Genomic DNA, 16423 nt, shown 5'->3' on the forward strand with positions numbered 1-16423 from the left:
CTGTAAAACAAGAACTACAAAACGTTCCCGGATCAGAATTAGCAGCCAAATCTGAAGAGAACGCACAGTCCCAAAACCTTAACTCCTTCGGGGTCACAACTAGAATATAATTGTTCCTGTGAGTAGTATAAAAATTGGGATGGGGAAACGAGGCTGAAGGGCGGAGAACGAAATCCGTGATATCACGGTTAGACCTGTGAAGATTTACGTTACAAATCACGCGTCTCTGAGTTACTGGTCGTACTGTAAATCTGAAAAATCTGCAGATAAATGTAAGCAATCCTTTAAGATTTATGGTAATCTGGAAGGTGAACTTCACTTTAAATTTGGGGAATATCTTGATTTTCACCGAAAGGTCGCAGTCCCACATCAGTCAGCAGGGTTCCTAACTGGTTGAACGAGGCGGGCACTTCAAAAGCCAAAGGATAACAGCAGCAATAACATTGATAGCAATAACAATAATCTTATTTGCTAAGTGCTACAAGAACAATGATAAGAAAAACAATAATTACCTATTTGTTAAGTGCTACCATAGTAATGATAACAATAACAATAATTACAGTATTTGTTAAGCACTTACTATGTGTCAATCACTGTAGAAAGCTCTGGGTTAGACGCAAGTAAGCAGACACCGTTCCTAGGCTACATGTGACTCACAGTCTCAAGGAAAAGGAGAACGGGCATCGAATTCCCCTTTGATAAGGAAACTGAGGCACAGAAGCGAAGCGGCTATCGTGATGATGTTGTCTTGTTTTTGTGCGTCTCCCTCGATTAGACTGCAGGCCCGTCACTGGGCAGGGATCGTCTCTATCTGTTGCCGAATTGTATATTCTGCACTAAGCGCTCTGCACATAGTAAGCGCTCAATAAATACTACTGAATGAATGAACGAAAGAGCATCCAGCGGGCAAGGTCTCCTGACTCCCAGTCCCGTGCTGTTTCCGCTAGGCCCCACTGCTTCTCTACGTCACCGTTTCTACGTTGGTTGATCCCAACATCTTGGCAAAAACTCTGGATTTGGGTAGAAGAGGATTGGAGAGGGTGCCGAGACAGGGGGTGGGTTCCACTCCACTCTGAAGTGCAGACACGATGTGACCCCAGCTCTGTGGCAAGCTCTGGCGGGCTCTGATCCTTCCCTAAGTGTTAATTAAAACGTGAGCCCTCTCTTTCCAATCCAGCGGGTTGGGGTTACCGTGCTTTTTCTTATCAAACCAAGTTCCCCACCGAACAGCTCCAATTCCCTGGCTCGCTCTCATCGGGTCGTCCTCTGCCACTTGTCAGCTGTGTGACTGTGGGCAAGTCACTTAACTTCTCCGTGCCTCAGTTCCCTCATCTGTAAAATGGGGATTAAGACTGTGAGCCTCACGTGGGACAATCTGATTACCCTGCATCTGTGCTCGGCACATAGTAAGTGCTTAAATACCAACATTATTATTATTATTACCACCCCAAGGGAATGACACGGTACTGGAAGTGAGCCGGATGCGCCTCGAAGGCGACGCCGGCAGAAGGAGCCTCAGAACAGGTGGCGAGGGGAGGCCCGGCCTCTCGCCCACGTCGGCCGTCGTCGTCTTCGGAGGCCGCCGTCTACCCGTCCGGTTGAACCGCGGCCTGGTGGAAAAGGAGCGGGGAGAGCGGGGAGGGCCCACGCTTCGCCTTCCAGGCACAATCTGCCCATCCAGCCCCCTGCCTGCCTGCTTCCCCTCCCCATCCCGCCACAATCCCCTACTGCTAAGCGTCCACCATTGAAAGCCTACCGCCGTGGCCGCCATTGCAAGGATTCACTGGGCTAGAATTTCCTTTTTTCTCTTTTTACTTTTAGCAACCAACCGCTCTGCGTGTCCATCCATCAATCGTTCGTATTTATGGAGCACTTACAATGTGCAAAGCACTGCATTCAGTGCTTGAGAGAGTCTAATCCTGGCTCCGGCACGTGTCTGCTGTGTGACCTTGGGCAAATCACATCACTTCTCTGTGCCTCAATTACCTCATCTGTAAAATGGAGATTGAGACTGTGAGCCCCACGTGGGACAGGGACCGTGTCTAACCCGATTTGTCTGTAGCCAGGCCAGTACTTAGTACAGTGCCTGAGACACAGTAAATGCTTAACACATATTATCATTTTTATTATTATCACAATATAACAGAATTGATAGGGTCCCTGCCCCGAATGAGCTCACAAGAGAAATGGCGTGGCCCAATGGAGTCAGGAGGACCTGGGTTCTAATCCCGGCTCCAGTACTTGTCGGCTGTGTGACCTTGAGCAAGTCACTTCACGTCTCAGTGCCTCAGTTCCCTCGTCTGTAAAATGGGGATTAAGACTGTGAGCCCGATGCGGGACAGGGATGGTGACCAACCTGACTACCTTGCATCTACCCCAGTGCTTAGAACGGTGCCTGGCACATAATAAGCAATTAACCCATTTAATGTAATAAATTAATATATTTAAAAAACAAAACGAGCTTTGTCCACATTTGGGAAGTGACACAGAGGCAGGAGGAAAAGTCGATTTGCCCTGTGCTCACTTCAAATTCCTTGTGAAGAGGGAAAATGGAAATACCTTGCACAGATTCTCTTTTTCCTGATGTCACCAGAAAATTAGATGCCTAGAGAGGGGGAACGGGGAACAGAGAGACTCGAAAATGGCCCCAGAAAGTCCATTAGAAATTAAAGAAATTCTGCCAAACCTCCTTCCGTGCCAATCTTGACCGGGTGCCCAACCTTCTCACTGGGCCTCGATCTCGTCTGTCTCACCGCCGACCCCTAACTCACATCCCGCCCCTGGCCTGGAACACCCTCCCTCCTCAAATCTGACAATTCCTCTCACCGCCTCCCTTCAAAGCCTCACTGAAGGCTCCAAGAGGCCTTCCCAGATTAAGCTCCACTTTTCTCATCTCCCATTGCCTTCCGCATCACCCCGACTTGCTCCCTTTGCTCTCCCCTCCTCCCAGCCCCACAGCACCTACGCGCATATCTGTAACTCTATTTATATTGATATCCGTCACCCCCACGCTAGACTGTAAGCTTGTCGCGGGCAGGGAATGTCGCCGTTATTGTTGTATCGTACTCTCCCAGACACTTAGTACGATGCTCTGCACACGGTAAGTGCTCGATCAATACGAGTGAAAGAATGAATGACCGGCACTCCTCTGCAACAACTCGCACACGGCCGGGCCGGCTCGCCGCGCCATTAAAAGACGAAGCGGAGGCGGGGTGTCACTCGGCTGGCAAAATCCACTCTACCGGGCGGCCGGGGGGGTGAGAGCGGGAACGAGGGATTGATCTGAAATGGTTTATGACGACTTATTCCAAATGCCGAAGATGATAGTGTCAGTTTTTACATAATGGAAACAGGCAACTAGTGCCAAACGGTCCCGTTCACACGTCGAGGCTCGTGCATCTACTCCGGAGAAGGCAATAACACTTCCGTGCTTAGTCTTGTCAATTCTTATTCGGAGGAATTGGAATTTCCCCAACGGAAGAAAACGCACATATATCTATATACATCTATGTACATATACATCTATATACATAGACAGAGATATTCTAAGAAGTAATTTATTTGGAGGACCTTGGCTGTTGTAATAAGTTGCTTTTTACTGCCTTCACTCCAGAAATACAAGACAGGTAAAGCTCCACCTGGGGAGCTTGGGGCAGGCAGCTCTTTGTTTTCACCTGTTCGTAAAAAGGCCCGGATAATACTATTTTCATGTCAGGTCATCCTCTATGATAGTTTCCACTGAGGACTCCATTTTTCCTTGTCTGAGAGAGCTTATCAATCAACTGAGAAGCGGCATGGCGTTGTGGCTACAGCACGGGCCCGGGAGTCGGAAGGTCACGGGTTCTAATCCCAACTCCACCGCTTGTCTGCTACGTGACCTTGGGTAAGTCGCTTCACTTCTCTGTGCCTCAGTTACCTCATCTGTAAAATGGGGATTGGGACTGTGAGCCTCATGTGGGACAGGGACTGCGTCCAACCCAATTTACTTGTATCCACCCTGGCATTCAGTCAGTACCTGGCACAAAGATAAACCCGTACAAAACGCCATAATTATTATCATCAATAGTATTTGAGTGCTTACTAGGTGCCGAGCACTGTACTATGTGCTTGGGAGAGTGCAGTACATTAGAAACAGTCGACTCGTTGCCCGTCCAAGATGAGCTTACGGATCAGAGGGGGAGACAGACATTAATGTCCATAAGGAATTCATAATCTATCATTTAAAGATACGTACAAGTTTATCTTTTTTAAATACTCCTCTAAGCGGTGTTCGAACGAGAAATGCGTTGAGATGGCGATCCTAACTAATGGCGGCATAGGCCAGAAATCTCCAGATTATCATAGGTAAAAAAGAACATAGAAACCAGTGGCAAACAAAAGCAGCTAAATAGCTAACGGACGTGAGAAGCAGCGTGACTCAGTGGAACGAGCCCGGGCCTGGGTGTCAGAGGTCACGGGTCCGAATCCCGGCTCTGCCACTTGTCAGCTGTGTGACTGTGGGCAAGTCACTTCACTTCTCTGTGCCTCAGTTTCCTCATCTGGAAAATGGGGACGAAGACCGTGAGCCTCACGTGGGACAACCTGATCGCCCTGTACCTACCCCAGCGCTTAGAACAGTGCTCTGCACATAGTAAGCGCTTAACAAATACCAACATTATTATAAATGGGCAGTGACACAACTTAGGTGGCTGAAGGGGTGGCATGATCAAGACGGGACTGAAAAACTGAAACTCACCGTGACTTTGAACCTAGCTCTTTGGATTAACAGCAGAGTCAGTTTTCCGATATCATCATCAATTGTATTTATTGAGCACGTACTGTGTGCGGAGCACCGTACTAAGCGCTAGGGAGAGTACAATATAACAATACACGGTCACATTTCCCACCCACAGAGAGTTTACAGTCTAGAGGACTGCATTAATAGCACTTGGGAGAGTACTACAGAGCTGGTAGACACAATTCCTGCCCACGACGAGCTGGGATGATATTCTTGATGACTCTCTCGTTAAGTAAAGGTCACGTTATGCCTTGGCCGGTGCCATGCACGGAAACGTTTCTTATTCATTCAACAGCATTTATTGAGCGCTTACTATGTGCAGAGCACTGTACTAAGCGCTCGGAATGTACAATTCGGCAACAGATAGAGACGATCCCTGCCCATTGACGGACTCACGGTCTAATCGGGGGAGACGGACGGACAAAAACAATAGCAATAAATAGAATTATGGGGATGGACACCTCATTAACAAAACAGATAGGGTAATAAAAATATATATAAATGAGCAAATGAGCTTATAGAATTACACTGTGTTCTAGCCAATCAATGGTATTTGAGGGCTCGATGTGTGCAGACGATTGTACTAAGCACTTGGGAGAGTACACAGTGGGGCTCAGTGGAAAAGGCCCGGGCTTGGGAGCCAAAGGTTATGGGTTCGAATCCCGGATCTGCCACCTGTCAGCTGTGTGGCTGTGGGCAAGTCACTTAACTTCTCTGTGCCTCAGTGACCTCATCTGTAAAAATGGGGATTAACTGTGAGCCTCACGTGGGACAACCTGATGACCCTGTATCTACCCCAGCGCTTAGAACAGTGCTCTGCACATAGTAAGCGCTTAACAAATACCAACATTATCATTACAATACAATAGAGTCGGTAGACGTGTTCCTTGCCCGCAAGCATCTTAAAAAATCTCGAGATAGATGTGTGGTCAGAAGAACATTCCCTAATTGCCTAGCAGTGCTCTACGCCAAAATCTACCGAAACCACACGTTATATTAGAACTCAGTGTACCAGTCTCCTTCAAGCAAAAACTTAATCTTGACTTGCCAGTCGTCGACAAGAATGATCGATATCAACTTTGACACTCATCGGGTCACTTTTAAGAGACTTTATACCCAGATATTGTTGTCTATAAAAACCTGTCAGTCAACATCACTTACAGGTGTTCTCAACTTGGAAGAGACTAATGAACAACATTAATAATTCTTTAGGTGTCGGGAAGTATCTTTATAGACTTCTCTGAAGACTTTGGCTTATTTATAATTGAGTCTTCAGTTGTTACAGTGGGGCTCTCTGCTTCCCTTCATTTAACTGTGGTCAAAGGCTCCGCTGTTTAAATAAAGCTCCCGCAACTGAATACCAGCTATGTTATGATTGTACTATTTATGTCATTTGTTAAGCATTTTCTATGTGCCAGTCACCGTACTGAGCACTGGGGTAGATAAGAGCTAATCGGGTTGGACCCCATCCACCTCCCATTTGGGACTCACAGTCTTAATCCCCATTTTACTGAGGGAACTGAGGCACGGAAAACTTAAGTGACCAGGGTCACCCAGAAGACTAGTGCCAGAGCCGGGATTAGAACCCAGGTCCTTCGACTCCCAGTCACACTCTAGCCGCTAGGCCGCTCTCTTACTCGGATGACGCTGGATCCAACCGGCTCAATTTTCTGACTTTGGAGGCAACAAAAAATCCCTGGAGGACGAGTGAGATGCTTGATGCAGTGGTGACCCTACTTAGCATCCCAAAATGAACCTTTTTAGATAGTAGTAGTAATAATCATGATGATATCTGCTAAGCTCTTACTATGTGCCAAGCACCATTCTAAGCGCTGGGGTAGATACCAGGTAATCAGGGTGTCGCATGTGAGGCTCACAGTCTTCATCCCCATTTTACAGATGAGGTACAGAGAAGTTAAGTGGCTTGTCCAAGGTCACAGCAGACAAGTGGCGGAGCCGGGATGAGAACCCACGTCCTCTGACTCCCGAGTCCGGGCTCTTTCCACTGAGCCACGCTGCTAAGGGTAGTCAACTCACATTTGTTTCAAATTGGGTCTTCCACCTTGAGATATGAAAGAAGGGCAAAAAGCATCATGTCCTAAGCTCTACTCTTCCTCCATTCTGCACTACCTGCTTTACGCACTCCAAACTCGAGGCCATTTCACACGAGGACCAATACGCTAAAGGGAAGCCAATACGGGATCGAAGGTGTTCTAAGTCAACAGCAGATTTAAAAACGCACTACGACTCGGTCCCTCTAGTAAACCTGCCAGTTACAACTGTTGCTCAGCAAAGAGAGCCAAAACATGCCACCTACAGAAATGTCCTCTAACTAAATCGAGAGAAATGCTTAATGCTCTGCAAAGTGAGCAGCGTTCCACCTTCAGATTTCCACAGCAGCTCTTAAAGCATTAAATCTGCTTTTTCTCCCCCCCCCCCCCCCAGCAGCTCTTAAAGCATTAAATCTGCTTTTTTCTCCCACTTTTCCATTGGACCCACGTTTGAAAAAAAACAACAAACTCAAATAAACCAACCAAGGGCAACTTCTCCTCACAGAGTGGGACGCTTTAATTCCGCAAAAGGAAACCACCATCAGAGATGAACCGCGGAAGCAATGGAAGATTCATAGTCAAGGCATTCTAGTCTGAAATATTCCTGCCAGAGTATTCTACATGACCAGCATTCATTTGGATCATTAACTGCAATAATAGATCGTGATCGTCTGCTTCTCTACAGGAAGCTATTACCCGCATCCATTCTAGGAATCCATAAGCGGGGTTATGAAAATATACATTCTTTTCATCGTAAATTGGGATGGTTACCTAGGGATCAGCTCCGCCACGCCACACGTTAACCGACGTGCGTTATGGATAACTTCTTTCAAGTAGACCGAGTCCACCGAAACAAGGCAAAACAGTTGTCGGAATATAGGCTTGACAACAGCTCTGGGAAATCGCACTTGTTGGCCGGAATGAAATCAGCAGAAACATGTGAGCGTGACAACAAAAATAGTTCATCTCTAAATAGCCAGCCTCGTGTTTGGTCCCGGACCTAATGCGTTTTAAGACCTCAGCTTAAAAAGCTAAAAGCTTTAATACACTTTCAAGAAAACGGTCACCCTAAAATAGTTTAAATGCTCAGTTCAATAGCATGCCATATGAAGGCCATCTTTTCACGGTATAGACGCTATGCCCAAGAGGGGAAAAACAGCTTGCCACCCTCCCGTTATCTTTTCGCTGCCCAGAGAAAGAAAGCGTTTCAACTGGAATAGAGCGTTACCCCACAGACACTCTGATCAAACCGCAGCATCTACAGAATCCGACTCCCTCTCCGATTCACGAGCGCGCCGTGAAAACCTCTTCCCAAACTTTTCGCCGATTCTGTTCCCTGAGAGATTAATTTAATCTGGTTATATGAAGACGATCTTCACAAACCATCACGGCAAGGGCAGATTTTTGCTTCTCTCAATACCATTAGAGTTCCCCCAGCAACAGGTTCGAAGCACTTTGATTTTTGCAGTTTACAGTTTTTCTTCAGAGGATTCTCACCCCGAATTACTCCTTCCCATCCCGGAAGGGGGGGGGGGGGAATCGGCAACTTCCACCGAGATAATTATTTTGAGAAGCAATCAAGTTCCCTTCCTCTCTTCCAACTCTCTGCCGCTCACGAGCCGGCCACCGCCGTCTTTCAAAGCCCGCACTTTGAAACGTGGGATTCGATTCTGTTTAGAACTGGAAAATGACCAAGCTCTCCAGAGAGTGTGCTGTGGAGGGAGGGGAGGAAGAGGAGGAGGAAGGGGAGGAAGAAGAAAAGGGAGAGGAAGGGGAGGAAGAAGAAAAGGGAGAGGACGGGGAGCAATCCCAACACCTCCGGCTTAACCCCCTCTCTGCTGCTCAGTCGGTGATTTTGGAGATCCCCGCTTCGGGAGCTCTTGCCACACTTCGATGCTAAACCCGCTGTCGTTCATTCGGTCGCATTTACCGAGCGCTTAGCCTGCGCGGAGCACCGTGCTGAGCGCTTGGGAGAGCACAAGACAGCACCACACGGACACGTACCCCGCACGCGACGATCTCACGGTCCAGGGGAGCTCACCGTCCGGAGGGGAAGGAGTCCAGAGGAAGATCCCGGCTGAGAGAGAGGGCATCCTTTGCTTTTTAAAATGACGGCCTCTCTTTCCCACCAGGCTATGCCCCCGTCTACCTCCACCTCGCCAAAAGACACACTCTCCAAACACTTCCACGTGCCGACGACGCGTCCGCTAATTCTGTTCGTTCATTCATTTAGTATTTATTGAGCGCTTCCTATGTGCAGAGCACCGGACCGAGCGCTTGGAATGGACAAATCGGCAACAGAGAGAGACAGGCCCTGCCCTCTGACGGGCTTACGGTCTGATCGGGGGAGACGGGCGGACGAGAACAATAAATAGAGTCAAGGGGAAGAACATCTCATAAAAACGATGGCAAATAAATAGAATCAGGGTGATGGACATCTCATTAAACAAAATAAATAGGGTGACGAAGATGCATCTCCCACCCCCGAGTGCTTAGTACCGTGCACCGAAAGCGCTCAATAGATACCCCCCGACTGATTCTCGATGTGGACAGGGCCCGCCTCTGCCAACTCTGTGACACCGTCCTCTCCCAAGAGCTTAAGGCAGCGCTCCGCACACGGTAGGCGCTCAATAAATACCACCGATGTTGATGATTTCTATCGCTTTCAACCCGCACGTGGTAAGCGCTCCATAAATACCACGGATGATGAGGACGATCCCGACCGCTCGCAACCAACGCGATGACCGTGACGGCTGTCGGCGGCCCGTGGGGCATCCGAGAAGAGGTGGGGGCATTAAAAGAGCCGCTTAGCACAGCGTCTGGCACATAGTGAGGGCTTAACCAAAACCATTAAGACAGACGGTGGGGTAAAGTTAAAAAACACAAACCAACAACCCCGATTCCCCTTTAAGCACGAAACGGAACGAAAGGATGCTTCATTCGATGCCATTTATTTGCCCGATTACTTGTTTTCTTGCCGGATATTTGTGTTTTGTTGTCTGCCTCCCCCCTTTAGACCCGCTGATGGGCAGGGATTGTCTCTGTTGCCGCACTGTACCTTCCAGGCGCTCAGTACAGTGCTCTGCACACAGTAAGCGCTCAATAAATACGACTGAATGGAGCGTTTACTATGTGCAGGGATCCGTCCTAAGCATTTGGGAGGGTTTAAGAATTCAATTTAATCGCATTTATTGAGCGCTTACTGCGTGCAGAGCACCATCCTATACATTTGGGAGGGGATAATCATTAAATTGTATTTATTGAGCGCTTACTGCGTGGGGAGCATCGTCCTAAGTGTTGGGGAGAGTATGATAATTCAATTCAATCGCATTTATTGAGCGCTTACTGCATGGGGAGCACCGTCCTAAGAGTTTGGAAGGGTATAATAATTCAGTTCAATAGTATTTGCTGAGCGCTTACTGTGGGCGGAGCTCTGTACTAAGCGCTTGGAAAGTACAATGGAGCAACCAATAGGTAATAATAATAATAATGTTGGTATCTGTTAAGTTACTTCATCTGTAAAATGGGGATTAAGACTGTGAACCCCACGTGGGACCACCTATCTTGTATCCACCCCAGGGCTTAGAACGGTACTTGGCACATAGTAAGCGCTTAACAGATACCATAATCATGATAATTATGATTATTCACAAATACCCCAGCGCTTAGAACAGTGCTCTGCACATAGTAAGCGTTTAATGAATACCATAATTATTATTATATGGGATGGTGGCGTCATTTAACAGGATAAGCTGGAGTGCCCCAGCTGGAACCATTCCTGACAGAGCACGAATAGTCCCAAGGTTGTTCCCTTTTATTTAGGATTATTGTGGACTGAATAATTTCTGAAGATTGTAGCAGTAGTAATAATAATAATAATGTTGGTATTTGTTAAGCGCTTACTATGTGCAGAGCACTGTTCTAAGCGCTGGGGTAGACACAGGGGAATCAGGTTGTCCCACGTGGGGCTCACAGTCTTCATCCCCATTTTGCAGATGAGGTAACCGAGGCACCAAGAAGTTAAGCGACTTGCCCACAGTCACACGGCTGACAAGTGGCCGAGCCAGGATTCAAACTCATGACCTCTGACTCCAAAGCCCGTGCTCTTTCCACTGAGCCACCCTGCCCAACAGGCGCATCCGCTGCCCGCAACGAGCTTACAGTCTGGAGATGCTCGAGAAGCAGCGTGGCTCAGTGGAAAGAGCCCGGGCTTGGGAGTCAGAGGTCGTGGGTTCTAATCCCGACTCCGCCGCTTGCCAGCTGGGTGCCACTGCTCTGTGCCTCAGTTCCCTCATCTGGCAAATGGGGCTTAAAACTGTGAGCCCCACGGGGGGCCAAGCTGATAATAATAATGATGGCATTGGCTAAGCCGCTTACTATGTGCAAAGCACCGTTCCAAGCGCTGGGGAGCACACAAAGTGATCGGATCCCCATTTTAATAATAATTTGGTATTTGTTAAGCGCTTACTATGTGCCGAGCACTGTTCTAAGCGCTGGGGAGCATCCAAGGTGCTCGGATCCCCATTTTCCAGATGAGGGAACTGAGGCACAGAGAAGGGAAGCGACTGGCCCGAAGCCACACAGCTGACAAGCGGCGGAGGCGGGATTTGAACCCCTGACCCCTGACTCCCATGCCCGGGGTCTTTCCACTGAGCCACGCTGATGACCTTGTAATAACGGTGGTATTCGTTAAGCGCTTACTATGTGCAAAGCACTGTTGTACGCGCCGGGGCGGGTGGGGGGAAATACAAGGTGATCAGGTGGTTCCCCGTGGGGCTTCCAGTCTTCATCCCCATTTTCCAGATGAGGGAACTGAGGCCCAGAGAAGTGAAGCGCCTGGCCCAAAGCCACCCAGCTGACAAGCGGCCGAGTCGGGATTCGAACCCCTGACCCCTGACTCCCAAGCCCGGGCTCTTGCCACTGAGCCACGCTGCTTGGAACAGGGCTTGGCACATAGTAAGAGCTTAACGAATACCAACATTATTATTATTATTATTATTATTATTATTATTAACAAATACCAGCGTGGCTCAGCGGAAAGACCCCGGGTTTAGGAGTCGGAGGTCACGGGTTCGAATCCCGGCTCTGCCACCTGTCAGCCGGGTGACTGTGGGCAAGTCACCTCACTCCTCTGGGCCTCGGTTCCCTCATCTGTCAAATGGGAAGACTGGGAGCCCCACGTGGGACCCCCTGATGACCCAGCATCTCCCCAGCGCTTAGCACAGTGCTCTGCACCTAGGGAGCACTGAATCAATACCAGCATTATTATTATTATTATTATTAACAAAGACTGGGAGCCTCCCGTGGGACCCCCTGCTAACCCTGCCTCTCCCCCAGCGCTTAGCACAGTGCTCTGCACCTAGGGAGCGCAGATCCAATACCAACAGTATTCCAATACCAACATTATCATCATTATTATTATTATTATTACTAAAGCCTGGGAGCCTCCCATGGGACCACCTGCTGGCCCAGCCTCTCCCCCAGCGCTTAGCACAGTGCTCTGCACCTAGGGAGCACTGATCCAATACCAACAGCATCCCAATACCAACATCATCATTATTGTTATTCTTATTAACCAAGAAAGGGAGCCTCCCGTGGCACCCCCTGCTGATCCTGCCTCTCCCCCAGCGCTTAGCACAGTGCTCTGCACCTCCCGTGGCATCCCCTGCTGACCCAGCCTCTCCCCCAGCGCTTAGCACAGTGCTCTGCACCTAGGGAAGTGCTGATCCAATACCAACAGCATCGCAATACCAACATTATCATGATTCTTCTTCTTAACCAAGACAGGGAGCCTCTCGTGGCACCACCTGCTGAGCTCTGCACCTCCCGTGCACAGTGCTCTGCACCTCCCGTGGCATCCCCTGCTGACCCAGCCTCTCCCCCAGCGCTTAGCACAGTGCTCTGCACCTAGGGAAGTGCTGATCCAATACCAACAGCATCGCAATACCAACATTATCATGATTCTTCTTCTTAACCAAGACAGGGAGCTTCCCGTGGCACCCCTGCTGAGCTCTGCACCTCCCGTGGCACCCCCTGCTGACCCAGCCTCTCCCCCAGCGCTTAGCACAGTGCTCTGCACCTAGGGAAGTGCTGATCCAATACCAACAGCATCGCAATACCAACATTATCATGATTCTTCTTCTTAACCAAGACAGGGAGCCTCCCGTGGCACCACCTGCTGAGCTCTGCACCTCCCGTGCACAGTGCTCTGCACCTCCCGTGGCATCCCCTGCTGACCCAGCCTCTCCCCCAGCGCTTAGCACAGTGCTCTGCACCTAGGGAAGTGCTGATCCAATACCAACAGCATCGCAATACCAACATTATCATTATTCTTCTTCTTAACCAAGACAGGGAGCTTCCCGTGGCACCCCTGCTGAGCTCTGCACCTCCCGTGGCACCCCCTGCTGACCCAGCCTCTCCCCCAGCGCTTAGCACAGTGCTCTGCACCTAGGGAAGTGCTGATCCAATACCAACAGCATCGCAATACCAACATTATCATGATTATTCTTATTAACCAAGACAGGGAGCCTCCCGTGGCACCACCTGCTGAGCTCTGCACCTCCCGTGCACAGTGCTCTGCACCTCCCGTGGCACCCCCTGCTGCCCCAGCCCCTCCCCCAGCGCTTAGCACAGTGCTCCGCACCTAGGGAAGTGCTGATCCAATACCAACAGCATCCCCACACCGACATTATCATTCTTCTTCTTCTTAACCAAGACAGGGAGCTTCCCGTGGCACCCCTGCCGAGCTCTGCACCTCCCGTGGCATCCCCTGCTGCCCCAGCCCCTCCCCCAGCGCTTAGCACAGTGCTCTGCACCTAGGGAAGTGCTGACCCCCTACCAAAGGCATCATCAGGAAGAAATGCCAGCGTGGCTCAGCTGCAGGAGCCGTCATGAGGCACCGGGAGAGGGAAGGGGGGGGGAGAAAAAGCAGGCCAGAAAAGTTAGCAGCGGGGCTGCAGGTCGGTGCAACTGGCCTGGCCCGGCATCCTCTGGGGCAGCAGCATGGGCATCCTCTGCATCCTCCTCCTCTGCACCTGGGGCATGCTCCTGCATCCCCCTCTGCACCTGGGGCATGCTCCTGCATCCTCCTCCTCTGCACCTGGGGCATGCTCCGGGGAGGGGGTGGGGCCCACTCACCTGTCCCCGGGACGGCCGGGGCGGGGGGGAAGGGGAGGGGAAGGGGGAGGGAGGGAAAGGGTTAAAAGCTGCTCCTCCCGTGATCCTCTCCGGCGGCAGGACCCGCTCCGACTGAGCCCGGCGCGAGCCCGGCGCGAGCCTCGCCCGCCGCCCAGGGAGCCCCGCCCCCCCCCCTCCCCCCGGCCCGCAGCCAATCGCCTTTCGCGGAGCGGCGCGCGCCGCCGCCCCCCCCGCCCTCCCCGGCGGCCAATGGCGGCGGCCGGCCCGGCTCCGCGGCAGCCAATCGGAGCCCGCCCCACCCTGCCGAGGAGCCAATCGGAGCGCCGAGGGGCCCGGCCGCTCGCCCGCGCGCCACTCACACCCCTCCCTCCCCCCCCCCCAGGAGTCGTCGCCCGGTCCTGGCTGGGGGTGGGGGGGAAGGGCTCCCCGGGGCCGCCCCTTTGGGGCTGGTGTTTGTTCGTCAGAATCACAATAATCATAATGTTGGCAATAAAAATAATCATCTTAATCATGGTGGTGTTTGCTAAGCGCTTCCCAGGTGCTGAGCACTGTGCTAAGCGCTGGGGGAGAGGCAGGGTCAGCAGGTGGTCCCACATGAGGCTCACAGGCTTCATTCCCATTTGACAGATGAGGTCACTGAGGCCCAGAGGATAATAATAATAACAATAATAATAATAATAATAATTGGGTATTTGTTAAGCGCACCCTAGGTGCAGAGCACTGTGCCAAGCGCTGGGGGAGAGGCAGGGTCAGCAGGTGGTCCCACATGAGGCTCACAGGCTTCATCCCCATTTGACAGATGAGGTCACTGAGGCCCAGAGGATAATAATAATAACAATAATAATAATAATAATAATTGGGTATTTGTTAAGCGCGCCCTAGGTGCAGAGCACTGTGCTAAGCGCTGGGGGAGAGGCAGGGTCAGCAGGTGGTCCCACATGAGGCTCACAGGCTTCATCCCCATTTGACAGATGAGGTCACTGAGGCCCAGAGGATAATAATAATAACAATAATAATAATATTTGGGTATTTGTTAAGCGCTCCCTAGGTGCAGAGCACTGTGCTAAGCGCTGGGGGAGAGGCAGGGTCAGCAGGTGGTCCCACATGAGGCTCACAGGCTTCATCCCCATTTGACAGATGAGGTCACTGAGGCCCAGAGAATAATAATAATAATAATAATATTTGGGTATTTGTTAAGCGCTCCCTAGGTGCAGAGCACTGTGCTAAGCGCTGGGGGAGAGGCAGGGTCAGCAGGTGGTCCCACATGAGGCTCACAGGCTTCATCCCCATTTGACAGATGAGGTCACTGAGGCCCAGAGAATAATAATAATAATAATAATATTTGGGTATTTGTTAAGCGCTCCCTAGGTGCAGAGCACTGTGCTAAGCGCTGGGGGAGAGGCAGGGTCAGCAGGTGGTCCCACATGAGGCTCACAGGCTTCATCCCCATTTGACAGATGAGGTCACTGAGGCCCAGAGAATAATAATAATAACAATAATAATAATATTTGGGTATTTGTTAAGCGCTCCCTAGGTGCAGAGCACTGTGCTAAGCGCTGGGGGAGAGGCAGGGTCAGCAGGTGGTCCCACATGAGGCTCACAGGCTTCATCCCCATTTGACAGATGAGGTCACTGAGGCCCAGAGAATAATAATAATAATAATAATTGGGTATTTGTTAAGCGCTCCCTAAGTGCAGACACTGTGCTAAGCGCTGGGGGAGAGGCAGGGTCAGCAGGTGGTCCCATGGGAGGCTCCCAGACTTCATCCCCATTTGACAGATGAGGGAACTGAGGCCCAGAGAATAATAATAATAATAATCATGTTGGTATTTGTTAAGCGCTTCCTAGTTGCAGAGCACTGTGCTAAGCGCTGGGGGAGATGCAGGGTCAGCAGGTGGTCCCACATGAGGCTCACAGTCTTTGTTAATAATAATAATGTTGGCATTTGTTAAGTGCTTCCTAGCTGCAGAGCACTGTGCTAAGCGCTGGGGGAGATGCAGGGTCATCAGGTGGTCCCATGGGAGGCTCACAGGCTTCAGCCCCATTTGACAGATGAGGGAACTGAGGCCCAGAGCATAAATAAATAAATGTTGGTATTTGGTAAGTGCTTCCCAGGTGCAGAGCACTGTGCTAAGTGCTGGGGGAGATGCAGGGTCAGCAGGTGGTCCCACGGGAGGCTCCCAGTCTTCACCCCCATTTTACAGATGAGGTCACTGAGGCCCAGAGAATAATAATAATAATAATAAGGTGGGTATTTGTTAAGCGCTCCCTAGGTGCAGAGCACTGTGCTAAGCGCTGGGGGAGACGCAGGGTCAGCAGGTGGTTCCACGGGAGGCTCCCAGTCTTCACCCCCATTTTACAGATGAGGTCACTGAGGCCCAGAGAATAATAACAATAATGTGGGTATTTGTTAAGCGCTCCCTAGGTGCAGAGCACTGTGCTAAGTGCTGGGGGAGAT

General features: G+C 50.5%; 1 protein-coding gene across 2 annotated transcripts in view; it reads right to left on the reverse strand.

Annotated features, from left to right (window-relative positions):
- The window catches only part of PCBP3 (poly(rC) binding protein 3), a 342071-nt gene extending 333140 nt beyond the window's left edge, over positions 1–8931 (reverse strand). Inside the window, exon 1 of one of the 2 annotated variants that reach the window (XM_029068512.2) lies at positions 8833–8931. The gene's annotated coding sequence lies outside the window, so the exon portion shown is untranslated. Of the gene's footprint in view, positions 1–7599; positions 7658–8832 lie in introns of those variants that run through there. The other variant, XM_029068513.2, reaches the window with a different exon arrangement.
- Between the last annotated feature and the right edge of the window lie 7492 nt (positions 8932–16423).

The sequence above is a fragment of the Ornithorhynchus anatinus genome, chromosome 7 (genome assembly GCF_004115215.2).
Source record: "Ornithorhynchus anatinus isolate Pmale09 chromosome 7, mOrnAna1.pri.v4, whole genome shotgun sequence".
NCBI classification, from domain to species: domain Eukaryota; kingdom Metazoa; phylum Chordata; class Mammalia; order Monotremata; family Ornithorhynchidae; genus Ornithorhynchus; species Ornithorhynchus anatinus.